We start from the raw sequence: 16,187 nt of genomic DNA on the forward strand, positions 1-16,187 counted from the left end.
TTTTAAATGGCGAAGTAAATCGTCATAATTGTCGATATTGGTCGGACTCTAATCCCAGAATTTACCATGAGGTACACACACAGCAGCCACAAAAATTAAATGTTTGGGCTGGCATTTTTGGCGATCATTTGGTTGGTCCTTTTTTCTTGCCTGGAAATTTGACTGGTGAAATGTATTTGCAATTACTGCAAAATGCCATAGATCCTGCGCTAACAGATATAATTGAAAATCAGAATGATGGTCGATACGTTGAGAATATGTTGATGTTCCAACAGGATGGTGCCCCACCACATTACGCATTAAGAGTTCGGCATTATTTAGATCAGACCTTTCCAGGTCAATGGATTGGTAGAAGAGGTGCCGTTGAATGGCCTCCAAGATCGCCAGATTTATCACCTTTGGATTTCTTTTTGTGGGGTTACTTAAAAAGCAAAATCTATGCTACTCAGCCAACATCCTTAGAAGATTTACGACAAAGAATTGTGAATGAGTGCCATCAAATTACTCCTCAAATACTGCAAAATGTCCGGCAACGTTTTCAGCAAAATCTTTATTATTGCATGGAAAATAATGGTGGTCATTTTCAACATTTACTCGGCTGACAGGTCAGTTCATTCTTTATTTTTTAACAACTTTGCTGCTATGTATTGATCTCCTCTTACGATGATGTATTTAAACTTTAAATCTGGGGTCTTTCCTCTTTTTGGTCTACATAAACGACCTTCCAAATGCGGTGGTTAGTAGTTCCTCAAACCTTGTAAATTTCGCTGATGACTTAAATGTGCTTTTCTGGGAAAAAACTTTAGAAACACTCCTCACAGTGGCAGAGCAAATTCTAAGCAAGGCTGAACAGTGGTTCAGTGGAAATCGGTTGTTGCTTAATACTGATAAGACAGTTTTTGTCTACTTTAGAACCAGCCAGTCACGAGAGCAGTTTCCAGATACAATTAATTTCCTATCACAAAACACAGAACCTGCTAGATCAGTTAAATTTCTTGGTATTCATATTGACCAGAATCTGAATTGGGGGGAACAAATACAAAATACGACAAAAAAACTGAATAGAGCCTGCTACTTATTAAGGATGTTAAAGAGCTATCTAGACCAGGGGATTTTACTATCAGTATATTATGCAAACTTTTATTCTATTATGCGATATGGGTTAATCTTCTGGGGTGCTGCAGTAGATAGCTCAACTGTCTTTATAGTCCAAAAAAAGGCAGTCCGTGTGATCTTAGGATTGAAGGCAGGAGAATCCTGTAGAGGCCGATTCAAATCACTCAATATACTCACTTTCTCAGCCATCTATATATTTGAATGTATTATGTTCCTTTTTTAAAATTTTTCTTTGTTTTGTCACCTGCTTCCCAATCATGAATATAATACAAGAAGCCTTAATTTGAATTTGCCACTTCACAGATTGTCTATAACAGAGAGAAGTCCTTTGTATGCGTGTGTTAAATTTTATAATAGTCTACCATCTGACATTCAACAGGAAACGCACTATAGAGCTTTTAAAAGAAAGGTTTTTCAACACCTAGTTGACATTGAGCCCTACACTGTGGCGGAGTACCTGGCCTATCCTTCTCCTTAATCAGCATATTTAATTTGTAATGTTAATATATTTTAAATGTGTAATGTCAATATATATATATATATATATATATATATATATATATATATATATATATATATATATATTTTAATCTGTAATGAATAATGTGACGTTATTTGCTCAATTATGTTTAAAAATTTATGCAAATAAAAATTTACTCTACTCTACTCTACTCAATAAATATCCAAAACTACTGAATTGAAGTACATGAATTTTACATCATTGTAAAGGGAGTTAAAAGACCTTTTAAATGATGGATCATTCGACCCCCCTTTCCATTTAAGATTTTAGGGATGTTGCCACCCCAGCTTAGGGGGCTGCAAATGTTAATGTGATTTTATGCCAATTTTGTTTCCCCCTCGATAACAAAATCGACGGATACAAGCATTTTTATTTAAAAGGAATCATCTGCCAGTAAATGCATCTGTTTCGTTTTCGGTGCGCCACCCTGTATAACGTTTACTAATCGAAAAACTAGATGCCCAAACGCCTCATTAACTAACCAAGTACTACAACAAAAGGATAATGTAAAATACCTGGGTATGCATTGGACCACAGATTAACATGGAACACATATTTACAAAAAGAAATCAGTTGGGTCTGAAACACAGTATAATGTACTGGCTAATAGGAAAAAGATCACAACAGAATAAGTACAATATAATTATAGTATACAAGTGAAGCCAATATGGAACCATGTAATATATGTAACTACTGTAGGGATCTGAGTCGAGATCCAATATGGACACCCTTGAGAAATTCCAATCGAAGATGAAGCCCTAGGCAAACAGAGAACAGAGAAATTTAAATAAATGAAATGTTTAAAAAATATTTTTTTTTTTGTTCCTAGCGGAACTGTAAGAAGATTTTTTGAACTGATTTTATTTACATAGCTAGTCTTTTTTTGTAATCTGTTCTACTGAAGATATGAACATTCCACTATTTTGAAATGTTTATAAGCACAAAAAAATTAAATTTGCTAGGAAATCATGTAAACGTTATTAATGAAATTAAAAAATGACCTAAGTTTTTTCACTAAACAATTCTTTATTATATTTCTAAATTAGTTTTTAACATCAAATATAAAAAAATCTAATAAATAAGTATGGTGATAAGAGCAAGAACAATAGACTATTATTATTAGTGCCAAACTATAAATACAACCGTTGGCAATAGTGTTTATTTAGTTCTGAATATACACAAAACTATGTCTAACAGAATCATAGTGGTGAGCGTTTTACTAACAATACTCCTTGTGCAGGGTACTGATGCTTTGAATAGAAGAAAAATTTTATCAAAGAGACAAATTTTACCATGTGTTTGCAAGGACGTATACGAGTGCAATCATGCCGATTATAAGTGAGTATGTCAAAAACAATATACTTAGTTATAATATATAGATCCATGAACGTATATATATATATATATATATATATATATATATATATATATATATATATATATATATATATATATATATATTATGAATCTCAAATTTTAAAGAAATTGGAATATGCAGGCATCTGTTTTTTAGATTTTTCTCCTTCGGCCTGTCTATATTATTTGCTTCCATTGATTTCTACTCTTGGCAATTCTCATCTACTGCTTAGCCGCTACTTGTTTGATATTATCTGCCCACCTCTTTTGTGGTCTGCCTACTCCTCGCCTGTTCTCTCTTGGTCTTCAGTTTGTTAATCTCTGTGTCCATTTTAGGGGATTATCTCGGGCAACATGTTCGATCAATTGCCACTTGAGCCTTGCTATACGTTCTGCGACATTAGTAATCTTTGTTCTATCACGAACTAATCCCTAGCATGGCCCTCTCCATCGCTCTTTGAGTTGTACTGAGTTGCTCTAAGGTTTTCTTTGTAAAGGCCATGGTCTCCAGTCCATATGTAGTTACAGGCAATATAAATTTGTCATAAACTCTACGTTTTAGACACATTGGTATATCTTTATTATTTAAAATAAAGCTTAACTTGCTGAAAGCTATCCAAGACAATTGTATGCGTCGTTTTATTTCGGCTATTTGGTTTTCTTTCGTTAGTACCAAACCCTTTTCTAAATCCCGCCTGTTCAACCGTTTGATATAAATCAAGTTTTTGTGTTATGCGATTGGTTGTGTGTGTGCGTGGGTGCGTGCGTGCGTGCGTGCGTGCGTGCTTGCGTGCGTGCGTGCGTGCGTGCGTGCGTGCGTGCGTGCGTGCGTGCGTGCGTGCGTGCGTGCGTGCGTGCGTGCGTGCTTGCGTGCGTGCTTGCGTGCGTGCGTGCGTGCGTGCGTGCGTGCGTGCGTGCGTGCGTGCGTGCGTGCGTGCGTGCGTGCGTGCGTGCGTGCGTGCCTGCGTGCGTGCGTGCGTGCGTGCGTGCGTGCGTGCGTGCGTGCGTTCGTGCGTGCGTGCGTGCGTGCGTGCGTGCGTGCGTGCGTGCGTGCGTGCGTGCGTGCGTGCGTGCGTGCGTGCGTGCGTGTGTGTGTGTGTGTGTATGTGTGTGTGTGTGTGAGAGAGAAATGGCATTAGACAAAAAATCTTTTTGCCACAGAAAATTGTTATAAGGATGTTTAAATTTTTTATTTTAGAATCGTTTATAAACTTGATTAGAATATTATATATAGATTTGTCAGAATAAGATAACAGATTGCTGATGTTAACTGGTAGGCTAATATTGAGATCAATTAAACCTAAATATAGATTTCCGACAGATTTACCATCACAAGGACAGAAAGGAGTTTCATAGACTCCAATCCTATGCAGATGCTCAGGAAAGAGTCCATGGTTAAGTTTTAACCGGGTTATTAACGAAGAATGTACTTTATTATAGTTAAAATTAAAATGGGGAATATTTTTTGGTAAGCATGGGTGAATAGAAAAGTAATGGTTTCTTGAAGTCTTCTGAACCTCTTTATATTTTGATATCCATCTTTCCCTGCCAATACTCCTAATAATAGAAAAAAGATCTTTAAAGTAGTAAAAATTTATAATTTCGGATATCTCAGATGTATTTTTTGCCATACCATCCACTAATTCGTGTCCAATTACTCCATTGTGTCCTTTAACCCAGAGTAAAGTAACTGTTTTTTTTTTGTGAATTTTAGATCATGTAATAATTTTTTGATATCAAGTATAATGGAGTTTTGAAAACTATCCAATGGATGGCTACGAATAGCTTGTAATACTGCCTGAGAATCTGATACTATTACGATGTTCTCACAATAATTAGTGACACACCAAGTTAGTGCTTCCTGTATAGCAGCAGCCTCGGCTGTAAAAATAGAACAACATTCAGGAATTCGATATTTCTCAACATAGTTGCTGTTTGAAACAAAAAAAAAGCGAAACCAGTACTTTCAACAGTTTTTGAACCATCTGTATAAATTATTGTTAAATCTTCCCCTAATTTGCTTAGTATGGATTTGAATATCATATTAGTTAAAATTGGCAAGTCTGAATAAGAGGGCATTATAATGGTTGGTTTGTCTATCAGAACTTTAAAGTCTTGTATATAAAAAGGAAATTTTGGTAGCTGTAATATATAAGATTGAAATGAATTCGTATCGATAAAAGATTCTGCAAGAGGAGGAGAATTTTTTATTCTTCAATATGAATTTGTTAAATTTTCTGTCAAAAGTAAACCTATTTTGTGAACCATAGTTGTATTAAACGATCTGTATGTTATTAGACGTTTGTTGGCTAACATTTGCCTACGTATGTGTAAAGGTGGTTCCTGTGCTTCTGCTAGAACTGCTTGGTTTGGTGAAGACATCATAGCTCCTAGACAAATTTTTATTGATTTAAATTGTATTCTGTCAAGAGTTAATTGATTTGTTTTGCATGTTGAACCGTAAAAAATACAACCGTAATCCAGAATGGATCGTTTGTAGGATCTATAAAACATTAAAGAGACATTTTAATCTGCACCTCATATTTTTTTAGAAACGAAACGCAGAAGGTTAATTTCACGCTCGCACTTTTGTTTTACGTACTTTACATGGCTGGACCACAAGAGTTTTTTATCTAGGATCATGCCTAGATACTTATACTATTCTGCTAAGGGGAAATTATAATCGCCTATCTGGCATTTGCCTGTGACTTTTTGTCTACGTCTAGTGAAACATACAATCGAAGATTTTTCTTGTGATATAGTAAAACCCATTTGTTTCATCCACTTATCTATGTTACTAAAGCTAAGTTTTAGATTCAACATACAATCTTCATAGGATTTATGGCTGGTATATAAACAAATATTGTCTGCATATTGAATTATTTTGCATTTTTCATCCATCAAACCATGCAGATCTGCAGTATAAACATTAAATAATAAAGGACTTAGAATTGAGCCTTGTGGGAGACCGTTATATAATATTCTTGGACCGTGTAATACATTTCTATGGTCCCGTAAGTATATTTTTCTATTCACATACAAATTTATTATATTTACAAATAATCTTTTATCAATAGAACACCCCACCATTTATTTTTGAATATAATATATCCAAATCAACCACGTCATATGCACCCTTTAAGTCTAGAAACAAACATAGCATAAATTCGTTTTTTGAGAAACAGAGTTGAATATCCGTAATCAAAAAATGTATGAGAGCATCAATGGTACCTTGACCTTTACGAAATCCATACTGTGAGTAGGGAAAAACTGAACTACTTTCAATAAAATGTTCTAATCTAAATTTTATAAGCCTTTCAAAGGATTTTGTCACACATGATAATAAAGAAATGGGTCTATAAGATAATGGAAGTTCTGGGTTTAAGTTAAATTTGAGTAAAGGGCATATGATAATATTTTTTAAAGTATCGCAATACTCTTGTTTCAAGCACCAACTATTAAAGATTTGTAAGAGAACATCTTTGGCATTTGACGGCAATTTGTCCAATATCTTATAAGTAAAACCGTCTAAACCGGGGGCTGTATTTCTACTTTTTTTAGTGCGAAATCTAGTTCTGAAGGAGAAAAAGGTTTTGACATGGAATCTATACTAGTATTAAAACGAAAAAATTCTTTAATCCTACCAACATTACCAGAGGCAGATAAAGGTGCAAGTTGGTCTAACATCTGTTTAATGAGATTTTCAGAAAGTTGAGGTTTTTTGTTGTACTGATAGTTATTGGAAATTGATTTGACAGTTGACCATATTTTTGTGAGAGGTGTGCTTTTGTTTAGACTATTTAAAAAATTTATCCAACTACTTTTTTTCTTTGTTTTGAATAATCGTCTGGTTTGGGCTGCTATATTTTTATAGTTTATGTAATTATTATGGTTACTTTGGGTTCGATACGCTTTCAATGCTTCTGATCGTTTTTTTATTATGAATGTACATTCCTCATCCCACCAATAAGGCCTTGGCATTGAAGGAGTAAAAAGTTTTTTTAGGTCTTCTCATCGTTAGAAAGATTATTAGATGATAAAAATGTGGATAATTGTTTTTCTAAATCTGTCTGAAATAGCTTCCAGTCTGCGCGGCAATCGTTCCATTTTGTTGATGGATTGAAGTAGGATTAATTTTAAGCTCTATTTTAATAGGAACATGATCGGATCCCAATGTGTCGGGATATACTGACCAGTTTATACGATTTGTTAATGAGGCTGAGGTGATAGTCAAATCAACGGCAGAATGATTACCACTCGCGGCGATTCTAGTAGGTGTTCCGTCATTAAGAGAAACTAATTCGAAAAAATCCATGCGTTCGACTAATATTCTACCATTACGGTCATCCGGGATCGGACCCCACATATAATGGTGTGCATTAAAATCACCACAAAAAACTGTTTTATTATAATCGAATTGTTCAAATAAATGTATCCAATCAGTCTATTCTACTCTGATGTCACTTGGTTTATATATAGACACAAAAGATATATTAATTTTGTTAAGTAAGACTGCACACACTTCTATTCCGGTATTAAAATTATAGTTAATGTTAATTATTTGATAATCAATGCCTTTTAGTATGAAAATGCCTACACCGCCATAGCCACTTTTACGGCATTTTGAAACAAAATTATACCCTTTTAATTTAAAGTCCGTTTGGTTTTTCAACCAAGTTTCGGATAAAATAATAATATCTACATGAGAATTAATAATATAATTTATGAGATTATCCCTATTACTTACTAACGATCTACAATTCCGTTGTAAAATATTTAAAGGAAGATTGAGTAGGTTGTCTGTGCATTTGGAAATTAATAATACGAGTGAATGCTTTCATTGTCACTTGTCGCTAAATTATCCGTTTCTGTGTTATTACCTATTTCTTCTAAATTATTAGAAATAAGTTATCTTAATTCATTTTCTAAATTGCATATAGGTTGAGATTGATTATTGGTATACATAAGTTGATTAATATGAGATGTGACAAGTAATATAAGTTTCTCTTTATAGTCAATAAATTCGTCCCTGTAGGGATTGGGTATTATAGGATTAGATTTAGGGGTAGGTCTTTTGCTAGAAGGTGACACAGAGGTATGGGGTAAAATTGGTGGAGAAGTTGCTTTACGTTTATTAGTTGTAGATGTGTGAATAGTTTTCCTTACCGGTTTATTTAATGTGAAATTAGGGATATTGTTATATGAGTTAGGTAAACTGGGAAAATTGGAAGTGTTATTTAGAATGAAAAATCTATTATTAGTTATTATTTTTGCGTAACTTGGATTGTTATGTAATTGTTCTGCTTCTCTGAATGTTATATTTTCTGATGCCATTATTGCTTTGATTTCCTTCTGTTTCTCGTATATTGGACATTTTCTAGACAACGAGGTGTGATCGTTGGTTTTACAATATATGCAATGATTATTTTCATTACAAGTTTCTACAGTATGGGTGGTGTCTGTACATTTTTTACATCTACTGTCCTTAGATTTACATTGTTTTGAGGAGTGACCATATCTGAGACATTGATAGCATTGCACTACCGGGTGTATGTATGGATCTACTGAAAAATTGCATAAATTAATTATTATGTTTTGTGGAACCTCGTTGCCCAAAAATTCTACAATTATCATTTGTCTTGGTACTAATTGACTTGTGCCATCGTTGTTCGTTATTTTTCGTTGCATCCTTTGAACATTTACCACTTGTCTCTCGGATATTATCACATCCTTTAAATAATTCTCCGAAAAGGAAGTATCAACCATACGGACTATGCCCTTTCGATGTGTATAAAATTTTGGAATATAAGCTATAAGATCATTTTTATTTATTAAATTATGATTAATTATTTTATTTGCTATAGAATAAGTTTTAAAAATGACTTTTACCCTATTAATGCCAACTGTTTTTATATCAAGTACATCATTTTTAATGGACGAATCATTTAATAAAAAATGTCCTACCTTCATTGGAAATAACCTACCGATATTTTTATTTTTGTGTTCAATATATACAAAGAATGGGGCCTTACCGCTGGGTTTATACCGGTTTTCAAAATCAGTTAAAGTATTTACAGACCTGTTATCATCCATATTAGTTTTTTTCAGACATGTTTACAGAATGTAATTCATCGGGCGATCTATGACCTCCAATAGCATCTTCTTCCATACTTAGATTTTTTGGAATACCAAATTATGGGCCTAATTTGCACTAAACAAATTCACAAAATAATTCAATACCGATCACTTTTAAACTTGCACCGAAAGCAATATCAAAACAACCGTCTTCTACGGCTATCGACTCGATACTGTATGCGATTGGTTATTATTCTTGTTAACAATTTGTATAACTGTGACAACAAACTTATAGGTCTGTAGTTTTCAATATTAGTAGTGCCTCCTTTATTGTGTAAAAGTATTATTTCGGCGTTTTCCCACAGACTGGCTATTCTATTTTCTGTTAGACACTTATTCAACAAAACCTCCACAACCTCTACAACGATGTTGCCGCTCATTTTTAACATTTCAGACGTTATATGATCCTCACCAGGAGCTTTTTTATTTTTCATTTGCTGTAAGGCATGTTGAATTTCCAAAGAAGTTATTTTAGGGAAAGTTTCCGAGCCAACGTTTAGAATTGTTTTATGGTCTGTTCCGGGGTTCTGTATAGTCAATGTATACAGATTCTCATAGAACGTTTGTATTTCCATGATTATTTGAGTTTTTTCTATCACCGAATTCCCCTGTTGGTTTTTGATTTTTTGTTATCTTTGATTTTCCTTTAGTTAAATTTGATTTCAATACTCTCAAGTTTCTATTGTTTTCAATGGTTTGCAATATTTGTTTTGTTCGATAGGCTCACAAGTCTGACCTTATGCTATTTTTAACTTTATTGTTGATATCTTTATACTCTGGTAATTCTTTCGATGTTATTCTTCTTTTTTCCATTAAATCCAGTGTTGTTTGTTTCAATTTCATTTTTCTCGGATTTTTTTATCACAGATCTTTTTTGCAGTTAACGTTATGTCATTCGTTAATTTTTGTGTTATTTCATTTATCTCTTTCGCGTTGAATACTGAGGGAGGTCCTAGTCTCTTTTTTAGTTCATTTTGATATTCCTTTTGATTAATTTCCAGTGCTTCTGTGTTTGATAATTTATTCTGTGTTAATAATTTTCGTCTATCGAATTTCGTATTTACTTTTATTCGTACCCTTACTAATCGATGATCACTACTAGTATTGACAGAATTTAATACAGTAACATATTTAGCAATGTTTTTGAAGTTAGAGAGTATAATGTTAATTTAATTTTTTACTTTGCCGTCTGCGCTGTGCCACGTCAATTTTCTCTGAGTCTTTTTTTTTGTAGAATATGTTTAAGCACAATAGTTTTTCTTTGCTGAGGAGATTTGCGAGCATATTTCCCAGTGCAAAATTTCCAATATATTCGTTGTCGTTGTTATTTTCGTTCTTCCAATTTTAGCGTTGAAATCTCTTGTAATTATTACGTAATATGTTTTCTTTAAGTTTCTGGTTCTTGTAATGTCTTCATAAAGTTGTTCTACCTCTTCATCATCTGCAGAAGAAGTTAGTGCACAACAGTGGATTATTTGAATGCTGTATCTACGATTTAGTTTTATTACCAGATAGATAACCCTATTAGAAATCGCTTGGAATTTATTTACCAAGTTTTCAATTCTCTGATGTACCAAAAAGCCTACGCCTCCTATAACTACCTTGGTTATTTCCTGAGCCGTATAGGTTCAAAGTGTGCCCTGATTTTGGTAGAGTGGTTTCTTCACCTTTAAGCCTGGTCTCGCATAAGCCTACTATGTCCCATATTATGGTCTTAAGTTCTTGCAACTCTTCCAGATTATGTTCTGTCCTCATCGTTCTGATGTTATATTAATTCTTGCCTCCCCCAGATTACACGAGGCTGACCCTTATCTGGATGATTTGGCATAACATACTCCACCTACCTGGGGACTGTTTCCGTTTGTTTTAGTATTCGCCATGTCTATATAGTTAGAAGGATGAGTAGCCTTAAAACACCACGCTGGCTACACGAGTTGGTGAGTTTAATATCAGCCGCCCACTCTGGGTCAGACGCTGTTCGTATCCGTCCATTCTGGATAAGACGCTACTGTTTTGATTCTATATTAACCCTATAATCGAGAGTTGCCACTTCCGCCATCCGCACCGTACCGAAGCTCCGCTTCTCTGCCGTGGTTGCTGTTGTGGACTTCATCCGTAACCCTTGACAAGGGACCCTAAACAGGTACTAGTTTCCCGGGTCAGAAAACCCCCGGAATATGCGGAGGGCAGGGATAGGACTATCTTCAAGAATTTAAAGAGTTCCTACCCGTTACCCTATAGATGGCAGTGTCAAAAATGAAATAGAATATATAATAACAAACAGTAAGATGCTACTAAATGTCAAATTGGAAAGAACAAAGATGATCTTAACAATAAGAAAAAAGAAATGGATTCGTCCAGAAAACAACGACCTGTATACAGATACACTAATTAGCCATATACAAGACTTGCAAGACAAAATGAAAGATATAGATCAAGCAAATGATAGCATAATGAAGGCTATAAAAGAAACGGAAAGGGGGTGCTGCCCGACCGTTCGGACCCATAAAGAAAAACTAAGCCAAAATACCAAAGAACTGATAGGTAAAAGAAGACAGCTGACGAAAAAATACGCCCTCAAGTACACAACTATTGATAAATTAAATAAAGATATCCACCAGTTAATCCGAAAAGACATAAGAGAAAATAATACAAGAAAAATAACTAAAATAATTCAAGAAAATAAAGTTTAAAAGTTTTGAGGCGAAATACAAACAACATAGGCAACAAAAATATGTACAAAATAAAAAACAAAGATGGAAACATTACTGCTAATAAAACCAAAATCCTTGAGGTTGTCGAATCCTTTTATCGCGAAATGTATGAGAGCACTGACGAAAGACAAGATCATCCCCTGCCCTAAATCACAAACCAGGGATCAAAATTAATGTCAGAAATAACTCCATACGAAATCAAAATGGCACTTTTAGAAATGAAAAATGACAAGCTATCAAACTAGGTGGAAATAACAATATCCAGGCTTTGGCCAAGCTTTTCAGCGAATGCATCTACCAAGGAAAAACTCCTTCTCAATGGAATAATGCAGTCATTAATTTATTAAACAAGCAAGGAGACATAACAGATTTAAAAGGTAATCGCGCTATCAGTTTGCTTTTGCACATATATAAACTTTTCACAAAAATTCTCAAAAAAAGACGAGACGCTAAATTAGACTTCTATCAGCCTAGAGAACAAGCTGGATTTAAATCGGGATACAGCACTAATTACCACTTACTAGTGATAAAGAACCTGATGGAGAAGTCTGCAGAATACAACAAACTATATTGGAACTGATATTTGTCGACTATCAGAAAGCATTCGACACCATAAACCTCAGAAAATGTTAAAAGCATTGACAGAATGACGAATCGACCATCGCTACACTAACATAATCAAATATATCTACCAAAATTCCATAGCTAGCGTAAGACTATGGGAACAAGAAACAAATAAATTCTGTATACAGCGAGGAGTACGGCAAGGAGACACAGTCTCTCCAAAGCTATTGACGACGCTTATAGAACATACTTGTAAGAAGGCACATCTGAACGAGCGTGGTATTAACATAAATGGAGAGAAGCTCAGTCATTTGAGATTTGCAGATGACATCGTCCTTATAGCCGATCGTATGGATGATGCAATAATAATGTTTGAAAAATTATATCACGCTTCCTTGAAGTACCCAGGGCATGAAATTCGGTTGGACAGAGATAATCAGACATGTGAGCTCCCACGTTGCATAGGATTAGCCTGGGCAGCGTTTGGTAAATTAAACGATGTATTTAAATCGGATCTACCCATATGTCTTAAAAGAAAAATCTTTGACCAATGTGTGTTAAATGTACTCACTTATGGAGCGAAAACATTAACACTCACAAAAAAAGGTAGTTAATAAGATTGGCGTCTTTTTAAATAAAACACCCTTTACCTCAGTAAGGAGTCACATTTTATTTAAGTGATTTTGGTTAAATCTCAATATTTTGGGATCAGAAATCTACAATTAAAATATTTCCAATTATTAATGAAATTACCTGTATACAAATTATACTAAACTATTTTTTTTTTCAATTTTAGCTTTCCCTGCGAGGTTCCAGACTGGGTCTGTTGTCTAGATGGGTTAGACAAAACTACAACAAAAAAGAACTTATTTAGTTAAGTCAAAAGATGCCACTTGTGAATAAACATCTTGAGTGCAAGTTAACGTCAAAATGTCAACTAACGTATATTTTTACAATGTGTTGTTACTATTATAAATCTTTAGCAATCTGTGTAAAATTCTAAATATTGAAATATATGTATAGATTTTTGCAGTTTATATGGCAATGTAATATTAAATTTAAAATTTTAAAAAACGTTGAGAACGTCTATGAATAACTGTTCTGATGATATACGTATAAACAGATACATAGACGATTTGTACGTGAAATGAAATCTTGACTGTCTTTTTAATTTTAATTTTATTTTTAAAATTTTATGTTATTTTTGTTTTAATTCTTACTTAATAGGTTATAGACTACGTCAGTGAATCTTATATACTAAAACGCTAAGCCCTTTTCTTGTCCACCACTTTACTGAAAAACCATATTAGATAATTAAAATATTTTTTCGGAATATTATTAGTATTACGTATGAGATTGTCAAGATATACTTTTGGTACAAAAATTCACTTCCGGTTTTGAGATGACCGGAAGTTAAAATTTACTTTAAGTTTTAGACCCCACAATGTATATATGGATCGAAAAGTCTCGTCGAGACGAATCTAAATATGTACTTCCGGTTGCGATCCGACACCGGAGGTGACCCGAAACGCACATAAAACGTCAAGATAGAGCAAATCTGACCGGCAAAACCGGATTCGTGATCAGCATGCAAAATTAACTGCTAAATGATATCCATGTCGACATTTGATGAATTAAAAATTGCATTCCGGTTTTGAGGTCGACTTCCACAATCACTTTTTTTTTACTTGCATTATTATTGATGAATGTTATGTATATTCTTGCTTATATTGTTTGTATTGATCTCTTAATTTTTCTCGCAACATAAAAATTTCATTTAAAAAACTCGATGTCGAGTTGGTCCGCTAGTAAGGAACTAAAACAATTACGGAATTTTTTATTTATTTGGCAGCTCCCAATTTAAATTGAAAACTTTTTAGGTTGTAAAAATATAAATATTATCCGTAAATTATTTTTTCGAAACCAAATTCAGATTTATGCTTTAATCTGTGCCTTCTAAGAATTACAAGACAAAACAGACGTTGATAAAGATGTTATTAGAGACATGGGGAATCTAAAATTGCATTCCACAACATATCTCCTCAACTAAGCAAAAATCCTTAGCGAATTGGTTTCTAGTACTCATAAAGAGTATACCGGAATAAAAAGGAAAAAGACTTCACTTATAGTGTATAGGGGAATAGATTTAACTGCAGAAACGTAACTGCTTTTAGAATTTATGCATTGGCTTGCAGTAGTTTTTCTTTGATTAATATTAATACTGTTGTTTTCTGTATTATGTTTTGGTTGGATGCTTAGGCAGTTAGCCGGATGGTATTGGCTATCTTCTTTTCTGTAGTCTTTACTGAAGTAATTTTTTGTTGCTAGTTGTACAGCTTCATAAAATGATAAGTTTTCTTATGCCATTACCTTTTTAATTTTCGTTTGACTGGTATATTCAGGACACTTTTTATTGACTAAGTTATTCTCAGGACTCTTACAATATATTTATATACATCGGTAGGCATTTTGCCTCTAGATATGACTCTAATTCACCCTCTTCCACCTGTTGTCCACAATTATAACTTTTTGGTTTAGTTCTGCAAAGAGTTCTGGTATGACCAGATATCAAACATTTTTTATAACATTGTGTGACTCTCGACACATATGGAATAATGTTGAATTTAAGATAACTAATTTTTATCTCTCGTGGGAATATCTTACCATCAAAAGTTATCAGAATTGTGCCCGTAGGAGCAAATTAAACCGAGTTATTATCATTTATAATTTTCCTGTTTAATGTTTTGATGTCTATAGCATCGAAGGGTGAGATTAATGATTTTTTGATTTGATCTTCGGTTAGTGATGGGAATATATATTTTATATTTATCTTTAAGATTGACAGAGTTATTAATAAAATTGTTAGACGCTTTGCTGTTTGCGAAAGAAACACCAATTTTATTTATACCTTTATGACTTTAACCTCCAAGATATCTTTTAAATTTAAATTGAAGAGGTCAATTGCAATCTGAAAAGTGCAAAGTGATTATATTTGCCTATTTTTGATTTTTTCTCGATTCCTTCTACTAAAACTAAGTATGACCCTACAGCATTATTCTTGTATTTGTTGTCGCTTTGATTAAGTTTTTTTTTTCACATTATCAGACTTATCATTTATTATGGCATTCTTTTCAATATTCGAAATATCCATATTATCGTTTTCATTATTATTGTTGATGGTTTGTAGATCAGGTGGTTTGTTCTTGCCGCCATGCAGTGACAGATCAGAGACTTATAGTTCTTCCCAAACTCTTCTTTCAGTGCGTCATAGTTGATCGAATTCTCTCTAACACATTAAGCTAGAAGGGACGGAAAAAAGCGTGAGTCTGTGATTATTATACATAGAACTTAGAAAATTATGTATCGTTCACTGGTATTTGCATATTAAAGCGAATTCTACTTACGGATGTATAATTGGTTGGAGTTTAGAATACGCTAAATAGATATTCAATGAATGATGCGCATAAATATAATTTGTCGCAGATTAGTGACAGTACTTTCACACACAATGTCAATTGATAAAATGATAATTGTCATTCCAGGTCCAGGTTAGTAGTTTCAGACATTTTACAGTAAAAATTTAATTTTGTATTTATTGTCATAAAAATATTTTAAATATGCCGAGATATACCGAGAAAATTATTTTCAATTAGAAAAAGAGGCTGGGACAACCTTACTATTATTTTCTGCCGTTCGTGAAGTAAGTTTTAAATTATTAATTAATAAAAATTTGTATACAGGACGGGACCTTTAATACCTATGTAAATTTAAAAATCTTTTTG

The 16,187-nt window shown here is 33.6% G+C and overlaps 1 long non-coding RNA gene across 1 annotated transcript; it reads left to right on the forward strand.

Moving 5' to 3' along the window:
• Positions 1-2,773: 2,773 nt before the first annotated feature.
• LOC140440522 (uncharacterized) lies at positions 2,774-13,442 on the forward strand. The gene is made up of 2 exons (XR_011950861.1): positions 2,774-2,974; positions 13,202-13,442. It is a non-coding gene; the product is annotated as an uncharacterized lncRNA (long non-coding RNA).
• Positions 13,443-16,187: the final 2,745 nt, after the last annotated feature.

The sequence above is a fragment of the Diabrotica undecimpunctata genome, chromosome 1, assembly GCF_040954645.1.
Source record: "Diabrotica undecimpunctata isolate CICGRU chromosome 1, icDiaUnde3, whole genome shotgun sequence".
NCBI lineage: Eukaryota > Metazoa > Arthropoda > Insecta > Coleoptera > Chrysomelidae > Diabrotica > Diabrotica undecimpunctata.